The sequence below is a fragment of the Leptonychotes weddellii genome, chromosome 1 (genome assembly GCF_054177405.1).
Source record: "Leptonychotes weddellii isolate Sample4059 chromosome 1, ASM5417740v2, whole genome shotgun sequence".
Taxonomy (NCBI): domain Eukaryota; kingdom Metazoa; phylum Chordata; class Mammalia; order Carnivora; family Phocidae; genus Leptonychotes; species Leptonychotes weddellii.
The window spans coordinates 92,514,361-92,532,942 of record NC_138369.1 but is presented as its reverse complement, the minus strand read 5'-3'; positions in this window follow the sequence as shown (position 1 = coordinate 92,532,942).

Below are 18,582 nucleotides of genomic sequence, written 5' to 3'. Positions count from 1 at the left end.
TTTTTTTTTTAAAGATTTTATTTATTTATTTGAGACAGAGAGAATGAGAGAGAGAGAGCACATGAGAGGGGGGAGGGTCAGAGGGAGAAGCAGGCTCCCTGCCGAGCAGGGAGCCCGATGCAGGACTCGATCCAGGGACTCCAGGATCATGACCTGAGCCGAAAGCAGTCGCTTAACCAACTGAGCCACCCAGGCGCCCTAAATGGTATCTTTTTAAATGATAGTTCTCTTTAACTTTTTTTATTAACTGGCTAATTGCCTATGCCAATTGCCTATCTCATTCAATCACAGGGGACTTACTGTCCTGTTAGTTGATGCTTCCTATACCAGATTCTTTCTCAGTTCAGAGACTATTTATCAATAATGCTTAGACTCCTGAGGAAATTGTGCTCATTTTTTTTTCCTTCTAACTCAGAGAAACCATGCCACTGGAAGAACTACCATCGACTCCAGGAATGCTGTGGTGTATTTAAATGTCAGAGGAATGGAGTACAGTTGCATAAGAGTGCATCTTATTCAGGACTCTAAAATTACAGATGGTAGTCAGAAAAAACAGATACATAAGAAATGAGGGAAATAGCCATAGGTATCCTGAACCTGTGCATTAGAGTTTTAGGAAAGGAACAAAAGTAGCAATAAACTTGATTAAAGAAAAAAAGTAAGTAATGCTGAAAGTGCCAATTCATAATACCCCAAGTTAGAAGGTTTTCCCAATATTGATGTACAATCCAGAGGCAAATTTTTTATCTTATCAAAACACTTCTCCACAGCAACAACAACAAAGTAAAGTCAAAAGACCAAAAACAGAAAAATAATATTGCCAATTCATATCACAGACCATGAGCTAAGATACAGATCAACTTGAAAATGATCAACAATTCAACTTAGAAAGGGAGCAAAGAGTATAAATACAAATACAAACATAAAATTTGCCAAAGAGCTATGAGTGGTCCTTAAACATATATAAAGACTTCACTTTCACTAAAAATATGAGAATTGCAAATTAAACCAAAACTCTTATGTCATTTTTTATCCCTATGAGACTAGCCAAGATCAAAGTTTGATAACAGATATTCTTGTCAGTGTGAACAGAAACAGGTAATTTCATACATTGCTGATGGGAATATAATGTTCCTATAGCCCACAACACTAAAGCAATTTGGCAATATATATTACAGTGCCAACATGTATAACCCTTTGTCCCTGTAATTCCAAACTTTTTACTTATATACTCCTATTCTGTCAAATGACTTTTATAGCATTGTTGTCATAAACATTGGAAATAAAAATTATGTGGCTACATAGACGATCTGATATACATACAATTGAATTCCATGTGGCCATATAAAAAGTGATTTTCATTTCCCTTAGCCAAGAAAACCCTTCCACTACAAAGCAACTAAACATAATGCATTAATTAATAATAAAAAATTTCAGATACTTGGCTAAGTTTGCAATAAAACATGAAAATGCCTTAGAAGCCAAAATGAAGTTAAAGCACAAACTGGGAGCTAAGTAGGTGCACAAATTCAGAGGTAAGCAGTGCTAAAACTAGTGGTTGCCTAAAGAACTTGCTATTCCTTGGCTTCAGTGCCAAGAGCCATGTAAGACAGGAGAAAAGGCCAGACTGGTGCATTGTGGGAAGTTGAATCAGAGACCCCCCCCCTCATAAAAATGGGACGCCAAAAGTCTACAACCTTAATAAAAATGTTGGGTAGAGGATGGCAAGACCATGTAAACATAGAGAACGACCATGGCTGTGATTCAAAGAATAAAATATTGCCTCTTAGAAAATAGAATCACAAGTTAGCTCCCATTGATATCTCAGTGTGACCCAAATTCAAACTAACAGTAACATTTCAAAGACCTCAAGCAAAGAATTTATTTGAGTGTAGTCTGCGTTGATATTGTTCTTTGGCAATGGGGAAAAAAAAAAGAGGAGAGGGAACCTCCTCTTGAGGTTAACTTACGAGCAAATTGGATATATCCTGAAAATAAATTGATTTAATAGATTACAGAAGAAAAAACAATGTGATCATCTATCTGATCATCTCAATGCAGAAAACATTCAACATCACTTGAAATCAATTTATGTTAAAAATTTTTAGGAAATTAGGTATAAAAGAGGATTTGAAAAATCTGATTTGAGGTACTTACTCAAATGTACAGCAACCTCAAATTTGATGGTAAAACATTAAAACCATTCCCTTTAAAATCAGGAACAAGGAAAGGAGAACCACTTTATCATTTACGTTCTGCTTATACCTTGGTATTCCAGCCAGCAAAGTAAGAAAAACAAAAGGGCAAATTATTTAGAAAGAATGAAAAAACACCCTACTTTTTTTATAGATGATATGACCACCGAAAAAGAAAATCAATGTAATCCCCTAATAAATCATTTGAATTAATGAGAGAATTTAAAGACATTACTTCAAAAAGTATCAACACAAAGCTGTCAATAGTTTTTCTGAAAACCAGGTACTTAATTTTAAAAAGAATAGAATTTAAAATAGAAATAAAATCCCCACAGAACAAAAATATGAAAACTTATGGAGAAATTCAGCATGATATATCATGTTTGTGTATGGATTACTTAATGTTGTAAAAGTATCAATTAATGGGGCACCTGGGTGGCTTAGTCGGTTACATGTCTGACCCTTGGTTTCGGCTCAGGTCATGATCTCAGGGTCATGGGATCAAGCTCTGCATGGAGCTCCACACCTAGGCGTGGAGTCTGTTTGTCCCTCTTCTTCTGCCCCTGTTCGCCCTCTTTCTGTTTCTCAAATAAATAAATAAAATCTTGTTTTAAAAAGTATCAATTTATGGGAGTCAACAAGTCCAAAGATAGACGTAAGACATTGTAAGAAGAAGAAAGTGGGAGGCTTTACCTTAATGGGTGTCAGCACGTTTTTTATTTTATTTATTTTTTATTTTATTTTATTTTTTTTAAAGATTTTATTCATTTATTTGAGAGAGAATGAGCTAGAGAGAGCATGAGAGGGGGGAGGGTCAGAGGGAGAAGCAGACTCCCTGCTGAGCAGGGAGCCCAATGCGGGACTCGATCCCGGGACTCCAGGATCAGGACCTGAGCCGAAGGCAGTCGCTTAACCAACTGAGCCACCCAGGCGCCCAGCAGCACGTTTTTTATTAAACAATAAAAATAAAACATGCAAGAAACAGACTACTGAAATGGAAAGAAAGCACCCCAACAGACCTATAATATAGACGTGATATATAACAGAAGTAGATGGAAAATCATTGGGGATCAAGTGGACTTTTAAATAAATAACACTCATATGATTAGGTATCCAAATGGAAAATAATGAAATTTGATCCCTACCTCAAACCACAAACAAAAATAAATTCTGGATGGAATGTGAAAGCCAATTTTATATGGTAGTATAGGACAATTACTTTATAATCTCAAGACAAATAAGGATTTTAAAAAATGAAACACAAAACTAAAACTAAATATAAATTAAAATATTGATAAATTCTACTACACTGAAATAAAAAATTTTTATATATCAAAAGAGATCATAATGAAAATGAAAAAAATAAGCTATTGAGTGGGAGAAGATATTTATGACACATATAAGTGCAAAGAATTCATACCTAACTATTCAAATAATTCCTACATTACTCAATAAAAAGATAACTCAAAATGGCATTTCACAAGAGGAATACAAATAATTCATAAAAATAATTTTAAAAAACAGTGTAAAAAGGGCTATAAAAATGGAAACTACAATGATATGTCATTAAATACCTACCAGATTGCTTGGGAAAAAAAAAAAAAAAACAGACTGATTCAAGAAGTGGTAGAGACTTGGAGTAATATGGTTTCACTCATACGTGGAACATAAGGAATAGTACGGAGGACCACAGGGAAAGGGAGGGAAAACTGAATGGGAAGAAATCAGAGAGGGAGACAAACCATGAAAGACTCTGGACTCCAGGAAACAAACTGAGGGTTACAGAAAGGAGAGGGGTGGGGGGATGGGGTGACTGGTGATGGGTATTAGGGAGGACACCTGTGGTGATGAGCACTGGGTGTTACACGCAACTAATGAATCTTTGAACACTACATCAAAAACTAATGATGTGCTATATACTGGCTAAGTGATATAATAAAAAAAATTAAAATAAATAAATAAACAGATAGGAACTGTTGCAGACTGCTGGTGGAAGTATAATTTTGATACAACCATTTTCAAAAACAATTTGGCATCATCTACATGAGCTGAACATAGACATACCCTATGACCCACCAATTCTGCTCTGTTAGGTGATGTTTGAGGCAATCTCTTTTTGTCTGTGTTTCAGGAAATACAGGAATGTTCATATACGATTGAAATAGCTAAAGTTAAAAATAATCAAAATGTCTAAAAAGAGTGGAAAGGAAAAATTAATTGTGCTATGTTTCTTTTGTGGAATCCTATACAGCATTAAACAGGAATTAGTTGGAGTTTCATGTAAAAATGTTTAAAAGTGTGTAAAATGGGAAACAAGACAGAAAAGATGCATATGGCATGGTTCCATTTATATAAGATTTATGCATAGACACAACTAAACTCTACTGACCAGAAATACATATTTGAGTGATAAAATGACAAACAATAGAAATAAAATTATTAACAAAAAAACCCCCAGGACAATGGTCACCTCTGGGAGGATGAATAAAGAAAGACTGGGAATGGACATGAAGGAGCTTCTGGAATGTTGAATGCTTTGAATCTTACCTGACTTATACAAGAGTCTGCTTTATAATTATTCTTTTGTAAAATTTATTTTTAATTTTTAATTATTTGCTTTATAATTATTCTTTAAATTGTGCTTACTACACATTTTATACTCTTTTCTGCGGTTATATCAAATGGACACATACTTCTGAGAAGAGGAAAAAAAACAAAGAACAACAAACCTGTAAAAAGGTTCCTAACCTAATATGTAATAATAAAAAAGAAAATTAAATGAGATGCAAATTAAATGAGATTTGCAAAGACTAAAAAGTATGGTGAGAATGTAGACAAGTAGTGGTGGCAGTGTAAATCCATTATGAGCACTTTGGGAAACAATTCAGTATCATCTCATAAAGTTGATGGTTCTCATACCCATAACTCAACAATTCCACCCTTAGGGACATTTTGTAGAGAAACTCTACCTTATATGCAGGAGACATATGCAGGAAATTTAATAGCACTATTATTTATAATAGCAAAAAAAGGAAATAATTCATACAACTTACAATAGAAGCATGAATAATCCTAGGTGGATTCCTATGTAATGATGAAAATTAATGAGTTATCATTATGTGCATTAGGATAGATGAATCACACACTTGATGTAAAAAGTATGTTGTAGAAAAATATATGCAGTATGATTTCTTCTTTTATTATTGCTCAAACACATGCAATGTGAAAATAAGTAATCATATATATATATTTATACATACATACATACACATACACAATCTCTGAGAAATCATTAAAAGTAAGAAAGTGGTAAATATAAAGCTTAATTAAAAAAAAAACTCCTGGGCGCCTGGGTGGCTGTCGGTTAAGCATCTGCCTTCAGCTCAGGTCATGATCCCAGGGTCCTGGGACCGAGCCCCACATCCGGCTCCCTGCTCAGTGGGGAGCCTGCTTCTCCCTCTCCTACTCCCCCTGCTTATTCTATCTCTCTGTCAAATAAATAAATAAATAATCTTAAAAAAAAAAACTCTGGATAATGAAAAAGAGGAAATTTGATTGGAGAGTTTTGCAAAAGGATTTTAAATTTATTGGTAATGTTCTATATAAAGCCATGAGGCAGCTATCTGAGTGGCCATTTTATTATTATTCTACATATCTTTCATATGCATATGTATATGTATGTATGTATGCATATATATGTATATATATTATATGCATACACACATGTATGCATGACTTATGTATGCATGACACAATCCTTAGTTTAAAAGAATTATGGGAAAGAAAAAAATAAAGATTGAGGTGACACTTTTTATATTTAAATGGAAAATCATTAAAAAAATTAAGTGGATATGTGTAGAGGATGCTATGATTAGTATGAACAAAAGGGCAAAATGAGACTAAACACATGTTTTGCTTATTTGTGTATGAATATCTTTAGGAAGTTACAAAGGAAACTGATACTGGGTTGCTACCCAGAGGAACTAGGTATTTGGATGACACTTAAGTGGGAGGGATACTTTTCATTGAATGCTCTTCTGTAACTTTAAACTCTTGTACCAAGCAAATACGTTGCAATTGTTACAGTAACTACAATTTAAAAAATTTAAATATATGGTAATATCCTACCCAAATTTTTTGGTTAAAATTGGATCCTATGATGTATCCAAATGTGTGGGAAAGACGAATCTGATTTATATTCTACTAACAAAATAAACTAAAGCATTCTATTCCAGGCCTTCTTGCCTAGAGGGCATGACACAAGAAATGGGTATTTTCTTCTGTTGCCACAAAAAAGGGGAGTAGGGGAAAGCATGCTGTGATTATTATTTTTACAAATTGCAAATGATAAGCATGAAATAGAATGGGACAAAATTCAGTTAATGTCAAGCCAGAAAATCATACCAAATGTCAACTTTTCACAGACATTCTCATTAACAACATTTATGCCAGTCACATACATTGGTTTCCACAGAAACCAACCAAAATTTCCAACAGTTACTGGCTTTAAAATCTGACTTTCTAACAAAAACCGGCTTATTATACCCATGCAAAGCCCAAGGTTGAGCAACATAGAATAGAAGCAGCAGAGAACAAACATCATGAGCCAAAGTAAATCCACTTATGATGTGGCTTAACCAATTTTTGGAGGGTCATATTTTATAGCACCACCCATGATTATGGAATTTTCCTTCAATCAAGAATTGTGCTAAATTTAATAAATATATCATTTAGTTCTCTAAAACTGACAAAGCCTTCATTTCAATAAAATGATTCTATAATTTAACATTTAACCAGTAATTTAAAAAATGGCTTTAGGTAGGACAGAGCCAATTTATTACACTTTGTTCTTCAAGTTTCTGTATTGCCATGTAGTTTGTCTCTTTAAACTTTCTAAGGTAGTGCCTAAAAGAGGTACTAAAGTTACCAATCTTGATATATTATACTAGTTAACAAACATTTGTGTGTCTATTGCATGTAAAATGCTCTACCAAGAGGTAAAAAGACATAGATGGAAAAATAACATATAGACTGTGCTTCATGATCGATTTGTCTGCTGACAAAGCTGTACTGTGACTGGGTGATGAAAGATAGATAAAGAAAATAAGTTCAGATTAGAGGCCCATGGACGTTATGCTAAGTCATTTACATTGTGTTGTTGTCAATCTGTTCATGGGGAAGCATTAAATGTTTTTGAAAATGGTTACTTAAATGAAAGATAGGCATATGTCTCCTGCATATAAGGTAGAGTTTCTCTACAAAATGTACCTAATGGTGGAATTGTTGAGTTATGGGTATGAGAACCATCAACTTTATGAGATGATACTGAATTGTTTCCCAAAGTGCTCATAATGGATTTATGAGATTTTATATGCTTAGAGATCTTGGTTTGAAAGAAACTGAAATTTTAAATCCTAAAACAATTTTAGTTCATTTTATTTCTTATGTTTGCCTAATGTTACCTAACTTACCTACAAGGCAAAGAAGGTAAGTTATTTGTGGTGACATGTGCGCAGCATCTTGGGTTTATAGAGAAATCTGCTATTATTTGGAGCTATCTGAATTCCACAGGCTTAAAGGCAGAAGGAACACTTTACCTGAATCTTGGAAGATGAGAATGACTTTTATAAGAAGGAAGAGAACAGGGAAGGGACTTCCCAAAAGCCAGAAGAGCATGAACCTGGTAAGACTGGTAGCACAAAAGTACTACCACAAACTACGTATTTGGAAAACCAGGAGCTATGCCTCAGCTTAAACAGCCAGTTGCAAGATCTCAGATAAAGAAAATAAGTTCAGATTAGAGGCCCATGGAAGTTATGCTAAGTCATTTACATTGCGTTGTTGTCAATCTGTTCATGGGGAAGCATTAAATGTTTTTGAAAATGGTTACTTAAATTTGAAACACATTTTCTGTAATAGAAGAAATATCTTTTTACAAAAAAGATCTTTTTTACAAAATTTACAGATCTTTTTACAAAAATTGTGATAAAATACACTTAACATAAAATTTACCATCTTAACCATTTTTTTTTTTTAAAGATTTTATTTATTTGACAGAGACACAGTGAGAGAGGGAACACAAGCAGGGGGAATGGGAGAGGGAGAAGCCGGCTTCCCGCTGAGCAGGGAGCCCGATGCGGGGCTCGATCCCAGGACTTTGGGATCATGACCTGAGCCAAAGGCAGACGCTTAACGACTGAGCCACCCAGGCGCCCCCCGTCTTAACCATTTTTAAGTGTGGCTTTAGTACATTCACATTGTTGGGCTATCATCACCACTATGCATCCATAGCACTGTTTTCATCTTGCAAAATAGAACTCTGTACCCATGAAATAAAAACTCCTCATTCTCCCCTCCACAGATTTTTTTTCTGAATATAAAATAACAGGTATATAAGAGGAAAAAAAAAAAATCTATGGATAGTGAGAAAGATACAGGATTTAATGAGCGGTTGTGATACACCATATTTACATGTTCCTTTTCATCATCTCTCTCTATGTAGATAAATAGATGATGGACATTTACACACCCAATATATGTGTCCATATGTGTATTTCTGTAGATCTCAGAAAGTAAAGAGGCTAAGGAGGGAATATGAGTGAATTGATCAAGTAGGGTATATACTTCATTAGGAAGAAACCTTAGAGGTTAGTCATCATGAGGCTTGAGCAGTAATACTAACCACTGAACAACAAACATAATAGCTTTGGACACAAAACTATCATTTAGGCAGAACACAAAAAGGTTGTACTGGATGATACAGTAAGAGGGAATACGACCACTTTTGTGGGTCACCTGGCTTTGACATATTAATAGTGCCAGGACCTAAGGGCAAAGGATCTAGTATTCATTTATGGTCCCCCAGACAGCCTCCTGGCCAGGAGCTCTTTCATGGTGCCACTGCCTCAGAGGGGCCTCAAATGGCTGAGGAACTGATGAACATACCCAGTTACGGTGTTTTAACAAGCTTCTGTGGAAGAAAAGGAGCAGTCCAGGAAATTTCAAATGAGCCAAGTAGTCTTTACTGAGCACACACAGTGCATTTAGCCTGGTTCTAGATTTTACAGGCTACAATTAAGTTTTTACAGTGATGTATAGTCAGGAAAGATAGTTTTACATCTTATAGGAACAAGTAGTTGTATCTAACCACAATATTATGATATTTCCATATCTTATGGTATCGCCATGGGAAAACACAAATTTGTTTTCATGAATTTACTGCACAATCAGCTGTCATATAGGCCTTAATTTAAAGATAACTAGCTTTTTTGGTAATTGGAAACATGAGGAAGAATACTGTAAAATACCCTAAAGTAAACAAACCCAGTTGGCAAAGTAAATTAGTTTTGATTTACATGAGATTTTATATGCTTAGAGATCTTGGTTTGAAAGAAACTGAAATTTTAAATCCTAAAACAATTTTAGTTCATTTTATTTCTTATGTTTGCCTAATGTTAACTTTATGGCTTTTTATTACTATCAACTTCCCGAAGTCTTTAAAAAGTTGCATTTTCATAACTCTTACAGTCATTAGACTTTTTAAAAGAAGAATTCAATTCTATTTGGTAGAAGATGGGTTGGTGATCTACAAATTGGTTTGCAATAACTTCATTTTGTGACAAATGTAATAACGAAAATAATTTTCACTAGATTGGAAAATCATGGTTTTTGTCCATACTATTGGCTGTTATGTGTTCCTGAACCTGAGAATGACATGCCAGTGGGACCACATAATCCCTAGACTAGGATTGACTTTATAAAGTCTTGAATCAACCCATTAAGAAAATAAACTGAGGAAAGGCTAGTTGAGTGTGGGAAATTCTGTCAAAGTTTTGGAATTGTTGCTTTTAAATCACATGAGCTAGAGGAAAAGAGCTCTGGGCTCTCTTCTTTGCTTGTTCCTCAAATTAAGATTTCCAAGCCCAGGTTCTTATAATAATTATTTGTTATATTTTAGTTACATTTTGCTTATTGTGTTATCAGAACCAGAGACAACTTTATGCCAGTAGCCCTGAAGTTTTCAATTAAAGTTTGATGTCACTCCTTATTAAAAAATGTCCATGGCTAATCACCGTAGGGCAATTTTTCTATACTTTGTTATTGTTTGGCAGTGTCGGTGTGAGGAGATTATGGTCCCTTTCAGAAAATGGACAAGACAGGACCTTTTTCCAGATAAGTCTACATATGTATATACATTCACAATCATATGCTATTTCAAGGGGTCCATACACATCCTGAACTATATCTATGTATCTCCAATTTAGAACCTAAAGCTTGAAGCACCAAAAATATACTTTTTAAACTTAACTCTCTACAACTAGAGCATCTCCTATCCCTCTCACAATCTTTTCTCCTACTATTTCATAAAATTAAGCTGCTGCTCTAGTCAATATGATTTCCTTACTATCTCCAAAACAGGTCATGTTGAAATCTACTACTGCCATTCTCACCTGGATCTTTGATAACCATTGTATTTTTCTCCTATCCCCAGTACTAAAAAAAATCAAAGTTTAAAATAAGTAAGTCTCTCCAAGAAAAAAAAATTCATATCATCCCACAGGGAATTCTCACTTCTTTGCAATTTAATTTGTGATACAGTGCATGCTGTTGAATATACTGCAGTATCTCTTAAAGTAGTAACATTTTCCTGGGTGTGTGGTAAATACCCCTAAGAAGATTGTGAACTCCCATAGCATAGGACTATACTTCACACTTGGATTCTTTCAGTTAGGAACTACCCAATGATGACTTTATTGTGATGTGGACTCTTGAAGAGGACCAGCTGTGGCAATATTCTAGCCATGTGTCACCCTACCGATTGAGTTGTTTTACCTTACGGTATTTAAATTTCATACTTAACGTCTCTATCCTCTTTTTTTTCCTAGAATGCTTGGAGTTAAATTTGTGGAATTCTAGCAGTATCGGACTTCATGGCATGTTATCATTTTGTTTTACCACATTACATTTTCATTTTATGCAAAATTTCTCACAGTATTTATCTTTTGATAATATATCAATTTTTTTGAAACCATCTAAATTTCCTTCTTAGAAAGAGTCAGAAAAATACACAATAAATAAAGTATATTATTTGCTTCTTCCACTGTGTTAGGGCAATGCTTGAAGAGGAAGACTGATTGCCAAAGATCAGGTGAGGAAGAAAGGAAGGGAGGAAGGAAGGAAGGAAGAAGGAAGGAAGACATTATAGATTGGAATATTAGTTTCACTAACTTCAAAGGAGTAATTTTTCTTTATAGGTTATAATAATTTTGATTAAAATAGAAATTCCCCATCTCAAGCACTCTCTATTCCTCATTCCTGTTTTATTTGTCTCCTTGAGACTTATATTTGGCATATCTTTATTTACCCATTGTTTGTATCCTCCTACTGAAACATCAGCTCTGTGAAGGTAAAAATTTGTTTTGTTCCTTACAGAGCCCCAAACCTGAAATAGAGTACGGCCCTAATTAGATACTCAATAGATACTGAATAATTTTTAAAAATCACAACAATGTCATATAGATATGGGGTAGAAATAGTCTCACTAAACTGGAAATCTATGCTTTTGGTTCTATATGTTCCAATACCAGCTTTGGATTTGGCCCAATTATAGTATCTTCCAACTTTATTTTCTGCTTTTATTTCCCTCATGATGATTTTGAATTAGAAGAACTATAAGATGTAATGCCAAGTCCTTTTTCAAATTCTATTAATAGCGACTTTTAAAGTGTGTATTTAGTCAATTAGAACCCATGGGGAAAAGAGTTATTTCTGAAAAATTTTCATGTTGTTTTCTATAACCCTTCTGAAAAGGCCTTTATTTCTAGGTCAAGAATATCTTTTTTTTTCTCACTTTTTAACAATTACAAAGTCTCATACATACAGATCTGCAAACTTAAGTTGATAGGACAGATCTTAATAGCTTTATTAAGCTATTATTTATTCTGTGACAATTCTGAGTAAGTGTTCTTGATTTGAAAGATATTAGCAATGGTTCTAAGTATAATGAGGGTTTCTTAGGTTATGAAGTCAAGCAAAGTAGACATGGGTCAATTATTTGATGATTTTATGAGTGAGGACAGCTGCATTCTAAAGGTAGGATAGGAACAATTTATATTTGAAATTCAGACTTACACCATTTACCTATATTATCTTTGCATGTCTAGTTCATTTCCCCTGTAGCTTTATATAGTAACAGTCTGATTCGGCTCTGTTTCATACATGTTCTTCAAAACTTTCATCTCTCTGAGCTCATTTTCATAGCAGAAAGTAAATGAGTTCTTTTCAGGATAATCAAAGACATATGAGGTAGGCCATATTTATTCTCTAAAAGTCCTGCATTTTGTCCATTTATATCAACATTCTTCCTCATTTACTATGTGGAAGGCTCTGGATGGGGGAGGTGGTCTGGAGGTGAACAAGCCTTTACAGAGTTCAGTCTAGTGGGAAAAACAGACACACACATATCACTACTCTATAGCTAAAGTCACGAGGCGGCAGTGAGTACAATGTGGAACACAGAGGAAAGAAGGACAAATACCGGCAATTTATGAAGTAAGGGAGTGGGACAGAAAAAGAATTTGCAAGGTAACAAAGAAGCTTTGGAGCATGAGATATCATACTGTGTTGGATAGAAAATATGGCTAGAAATGCGTGTTATAGCTAGAATGTGAAGGGTCTTGCTTGCCAGGTTAAGTTGTGTGCAATTGTCCTTTTTGGTAAGGAGAGTATTGTGGTCCTCTAGTATCTAAATATCAGGAAAACAGCCCATTAGTAGCTACTGAGACTATGTGCTTATTTGAGAATGTTTAGTGTTGTGAAATGATCTGAAATATCATAGGGAAAAGAATTATATATTTTAAACATTTTTTGTATAAAAATTGATGAAAGGAAGCAAATGACATAAAATTCACTTAATCATTCAACAAATTCATCTTACATAAGAGAATACAATGTAAATTGGGTTTCCCTCCTACTCAGACTCTAGTCCTTCTCTTCAGCAGATTTTTATGATTTCTTCCCCAAATCTTATATATATATATATATATGTATAAAATCATATGCAACTTCTAGAATTATATCATGAGGCACTCCATGGCCCCCCAAACAAGCAAAATTGGCTACACTATAAAAAAATTACAGCCTTTAAAAAAGACTCCCAAGGCATACAGCAAATAAAGAAACATTTATTCAAGAAAATTTACTAAAATTAGATTAAAACAGAGAGAGTCTGTGGCATTTGAGGCACAATCCTTTCCCTCCCTCTTCCCTATCTTAACTCAGCATGAGGGAAGTTCCCTGCCTAGTAGGTGTGGTCAAGAACATGGAGCTCCCTCACCTCAACTCCCAATCAAGGGCTACTGTGATTGAGAGCTCTGGGAAGGGGAAGGCCACCAGTATTTCTTACCTTCTCCAACTCAAAATGAGAGAGGCTAAAGTTATGGTGAGTGTGGCCAAGAGGTGAGGGGCTCCTTTTTTCCACCCAGTGCCTACCAGTAGGAAGAAGCTGTTCCTCAGGTACAGTTGGCTGAGAATACTGGAAAGCCAACTATGCTCACCCAAGCTCATTTGTAGTACGGAGCTTCCAATATGGGAGAGGCTAGCCAAGAAGACCAGAGGCTACTTTCTTGCCTGAAGCACAGAATAGTGGCTCAGAGTTTTAGTTTTAGGGAGAAGTCCATAAGAAAATAGAGCTCCAACACTCTCCCCCAAAGGATCTGACTTTATTTGGAAAAAAAATTTAATTTTTATAATAACATCTGAAAATCAATTAAGATGTCCTGTAAATAGAATAAAAGACCCCACATGACCATCCCAATAGATGTTGAAAAAGCATTCAGCAAAACTCAACACCCATTCATGATAGAAACACCTAACTAGAAATAGAAGGGAATTTTCTCAACCTGATAAAGGATGTCTATGAAAACCCACAGCTAACATCATATTTAACGGTAAAAGACTAAATAATTTTCCTCTAAGATCAGGCACAAGACAAAATTGTCTGCTTTCTCAATACTGTAGTGGAGATAGTATATTTTTAGTAAGATTTTGCTAAACATTGCTGACATATTCTCCAAAAATGTCCTATTTTAAACTGCCATGAAAGTATTAGAATGCCTCTTTCTTTGTCCATCACAAAACATCTTGAGCTCCACAATCTGTGAGCTTTAATTTGAACTGCTTTCATTATAATTGAGGTTCAACATTTTTCATATGTTGTCTATTTTCAATAGCATTTCTGCAAACTGCCTGTTTATATTTTGACACATTTTTATTTGCTGTTGGTTTCTTATATTGATTTATGAAAACCTTTTATATAATAAGAATTCTCTGTCTCTATATTTTATATATAAATGTTTTGGAAACATTTTTTTTAGTTTGTCTTTTGATCATATTTTTACTGTCTTGTAAATTATTTAATTAAATATATCTGTTTTTTGTGTTTTGTATCATTTTTAGAAACGGTTTCTTCTTTCCAAAATTTAAAAAATAAATTCCTCACTTATTTTTTATAATATTTAAATTTTGATCCATCCAAAACTATGATATAAAGATGGAGATTGGCATCCAACTTGTATCCCCCCAAATAGTTGAGCAGTTGCTCCCTCACCATTAAAAAAATTGATCTTTTTATCATATTAAAAGCCATTTTATCATTAAGTTTATTACTATGTGGGTTTTTTAAAAAATGTATATTTGGGTTATTTATCATATTGTTTCCTTTGTTCTATGCTGGGAGAGGCAAGTCCACCATGGGTCTTGACCATGCCTGCACAATCTTGCATTATGTTGCAAGGCTTACATATTTCCTGATAGGAGTAGTGTCTGTAGGTAGTTACATAGTCAACTAAGCAGGTCAACACTACTCTATTCATTGGGGGGGGGGGGGGAGGGGCAGAGGGAGGCTGGCTTATTCATTGCTTGCAACAATGTTTACTGCTTGCTCAAAAAACACTGGGCCCTTTGCCCTGGATTCCTCTCCTTGAACAAAACCCTCTGTGTGTACATGTATCATCTGGGCACATTGCATAATCTTGGTGGAATTTTGTGGCAAGGGTGAGTACTGCAAATATGCTGATGTTCATGCTGCTTGTTGTAATATGAGTAATGAAGTGCTTTTCTCTGACCCAGGAATTTCATGTCTTCTGCCAGCATCCATGAAATAGTAATAGGCTATCTTATTTGCTTGCACTTTGGTAAAATCCTAAACTCTTCAAAATTTTTGACAATCTGAATATTTATTCATATTAAACTGTTTTCATTATCCTAATTTTAAATTTACATTTTTTTTTAAGATTATTTATTTGCGAGAGAGAGAATGAGAGAGAGCATGAGAAGGAGGAGGGTCAGAGGGAGAAGCAGACTCCCTGCTGAGCAGGGAGCCCGATGCGGGACTCGATCCCGGGACTCCAGGATCATGACCCGAGCCGAAGGCAGTCGCTTAACCAACTGAGCCACCCAGGCGCCCCTAATTTTAAATTTACATTTTAATAAGTGATAAGACTATGCTCTCTTCAATATTTTCTCTTCATTAAATTTCCTGATCATTTTATGCCCTTGTTTTACCTGCAAATAAAATCTGGTAGTAATTTTATTGTGCTCACACTAAATAAAAATATACTGATATAGGGAGAAGGAAAACCTTCAATACTGTTTACTGGTCTAAGACCTACTGTGCTACTGTTTCTCATGTATTTTTGCATGAGGCTCAATGGCATTTTTAAATACATAGGCCCTGCATATTTTGTTAATTATATTATCTTATGGTTTATCTTTTTTATTCCTAAAAATTGAATTTTTATATATTTTTTGTACTGTTTAAGGTTGCTAGGTTATGTTGTAAAAACAAAAACGCCAAAATTTTCAGTAGCTTAAAATAGCTAAAATAGAATGTACACTACACTTCTAGCACAGGTTATTGGGAGCAGGGAGCTCTGGGCAGAACATGGGTCTCCACCTGAGAAACCACCACCACTTACTGTATGACATTTGCCAAGTTACCCTTTCTGTGCCTCAGTTTGCCCATCTGTAAATCACAGATAACAGTCACAGCTAAATCATAAGTCTATGTTGAGAAGTTAAAAGATGACTTAAGACGCTGCCAGACATATAGTAAATGCTGCTTAAATGTTAGCCATTCTTATTATTAAAGTTAGGAAACAGAACAGCATATCTTATAAATAATCACACTAGTTGGGGCCGTGTTAGTCAATCTTGCTCTCTGGGTAGGAGTCTATGATTCCATTATTTCTTTCTCTCTTCATCATAGAGAACAACCTAACAGGAAAGATAGGCATAAGGAAATAATCATACCTAAGATCATTCTGTGTCTTCCTGCCTTTATCCTATCACCGGGACAAGAGAGAATGGTGAAGGTGGTAGTTTTCCCCACAGGAGAACAATTGACTTTTATAAATAAATACAAATTTAAGATAAAGCATAAATGCTGCCATCCAGAAAACTTTGCACAACGGAGAGTATTTAAATGTAAAACACCGGATTAACATCATTTCCATTTTGCGGGGGCGGGGGGGGGGGAGGGGGAGGCGGTGAGAGGGATGCAGAGTGACTTCTAACCCAAGAAGCAGAAGCAGCATCTGGAGCAGAACACAGGCTATGCATCTTTCAGCCTTTGCTTTCTACCAACTTGCAACAATGGAACTAAATCACTTTCTCACACACATTAAATCACTAGACTTAAAGTTATTGAAATATCACCAGATGAATTAAAATTTATTTACTTTCCAAACAAATCATTCAAAATGTAAAAGCAAGGCTAATGTTTCCTTCTCTCTCTAGGTTTTGCCTATACCTCTCCTACAGCAATTATCACAATCTCCTAATTAATCTCTTGCCTCTGAAAACAATGGTATCTTATCATTTCCATATTGCCAAACTTTTTTCACAGAAAGTGAAATAAAATATCTTTAAAATAAATGTGTGAAATTATTTGTAAAAGCTGAAAATACTGGATACTGTTAAATGAGCAAATGTTTTTGTTAATACCTCTTGTGTGCCCTCATTAAAGCTCAGGATTAAGATGTTTATACAAAAAATTAAACAAGCTTAGACTCTGAGCTTTTTTGAAAATATGCTTTCTTATTCATTATCTGTACTCCCAGGTTCTCCTACGCTTCCAAGCACATGTATAATAATAGGTGCACAAAAATGTTATAAAATACACAGTGTGATTGATTATTGAAAACTGTGTGATACGACAACCTCTTATAACAACAATAATTAAGAAAATAATTGTCAACATTTCTTAAGGTCTTTTTATAGTTCCCTGTGGTAAATACTTAAAATGCACTATTTTATTTAATCATCACAGTGAATCCATGAAATACATATTATTACATAATGTGTGTATCCTTTATAAGGACATTTGTTATTGGATTTAGGGCTCATCCAGATAATCCACCCAAGATCCATGTTATTTACATCCACAGATACTTTTTTTTTTTTTTTTACCAAATTATGCCACATTTGTAGCTTTTGGGGCTTAGGAAGTAGACATATCTTTTGGGGGATCATTGTTCAACTTATAACACTGTTACAATAAATATCATAAACTGAGTAGCTTAAGACACAAATTTATGGTCTTACAGTTCTGTATGTCAGAAGTCTGACATTAGTCTCATTGGGTTAAAATCAAGATGTTGGCAGGACTATGTTCCTTTCTGCAGACTCTACGAGTGAATCTGTTTCCTTGCCATTTCCAGCTTCTAGAAGCTGCCCACATTTCTTGGCTCATGGTCTTCATCCTCTAACTAAAGCCTGCATCACTGCATTTCTCTGACCCTTCTTCTGTCATCACATCTGTCCCTAACAGCTAGGGAAGGTTTTTTACTTTTAAGGACTCGGAATCAGATTGGGCACACATGGGTAACCCAGGATAATCTTCTCATCTCAAGGACCTTAACCACATCTACAAAGTTCCTTTTACCATGTAAGGTAAATTAGAGGTTTCGGAGGCTAGGACATGGATATCTTTAAGGGGCCATTATTCTGCCTCCTGTACAATGCCTAAGACCTGGTATTGCTTCAGAACTGTGTTAGAAGACATATTTGAAGATTAGTGGTGCTACTGCACTCACAGGAGCTACAGATAATGTCCTTATCAATAGAAGGCAACAGACAAGGCCGGGACAACCAGAAATGTGCTCTATCAGGGCTGTAGTCCCTGCTCTGCTGGTAAGCTCTGCTCACTGCTGTTTCCAATATAAGTTCCAGACCAGGCCACAATGGTTCCTTAAAGTGCCAAGATGCTAGACAATTATTCCACAGGATCATCATCATCCACAACAAATTTACTCCGCACCACCAGGATTATAGTGCTATAAAAACATTAATATAAATATTTACCTAAGGGGCAATATGGCCACCAGGA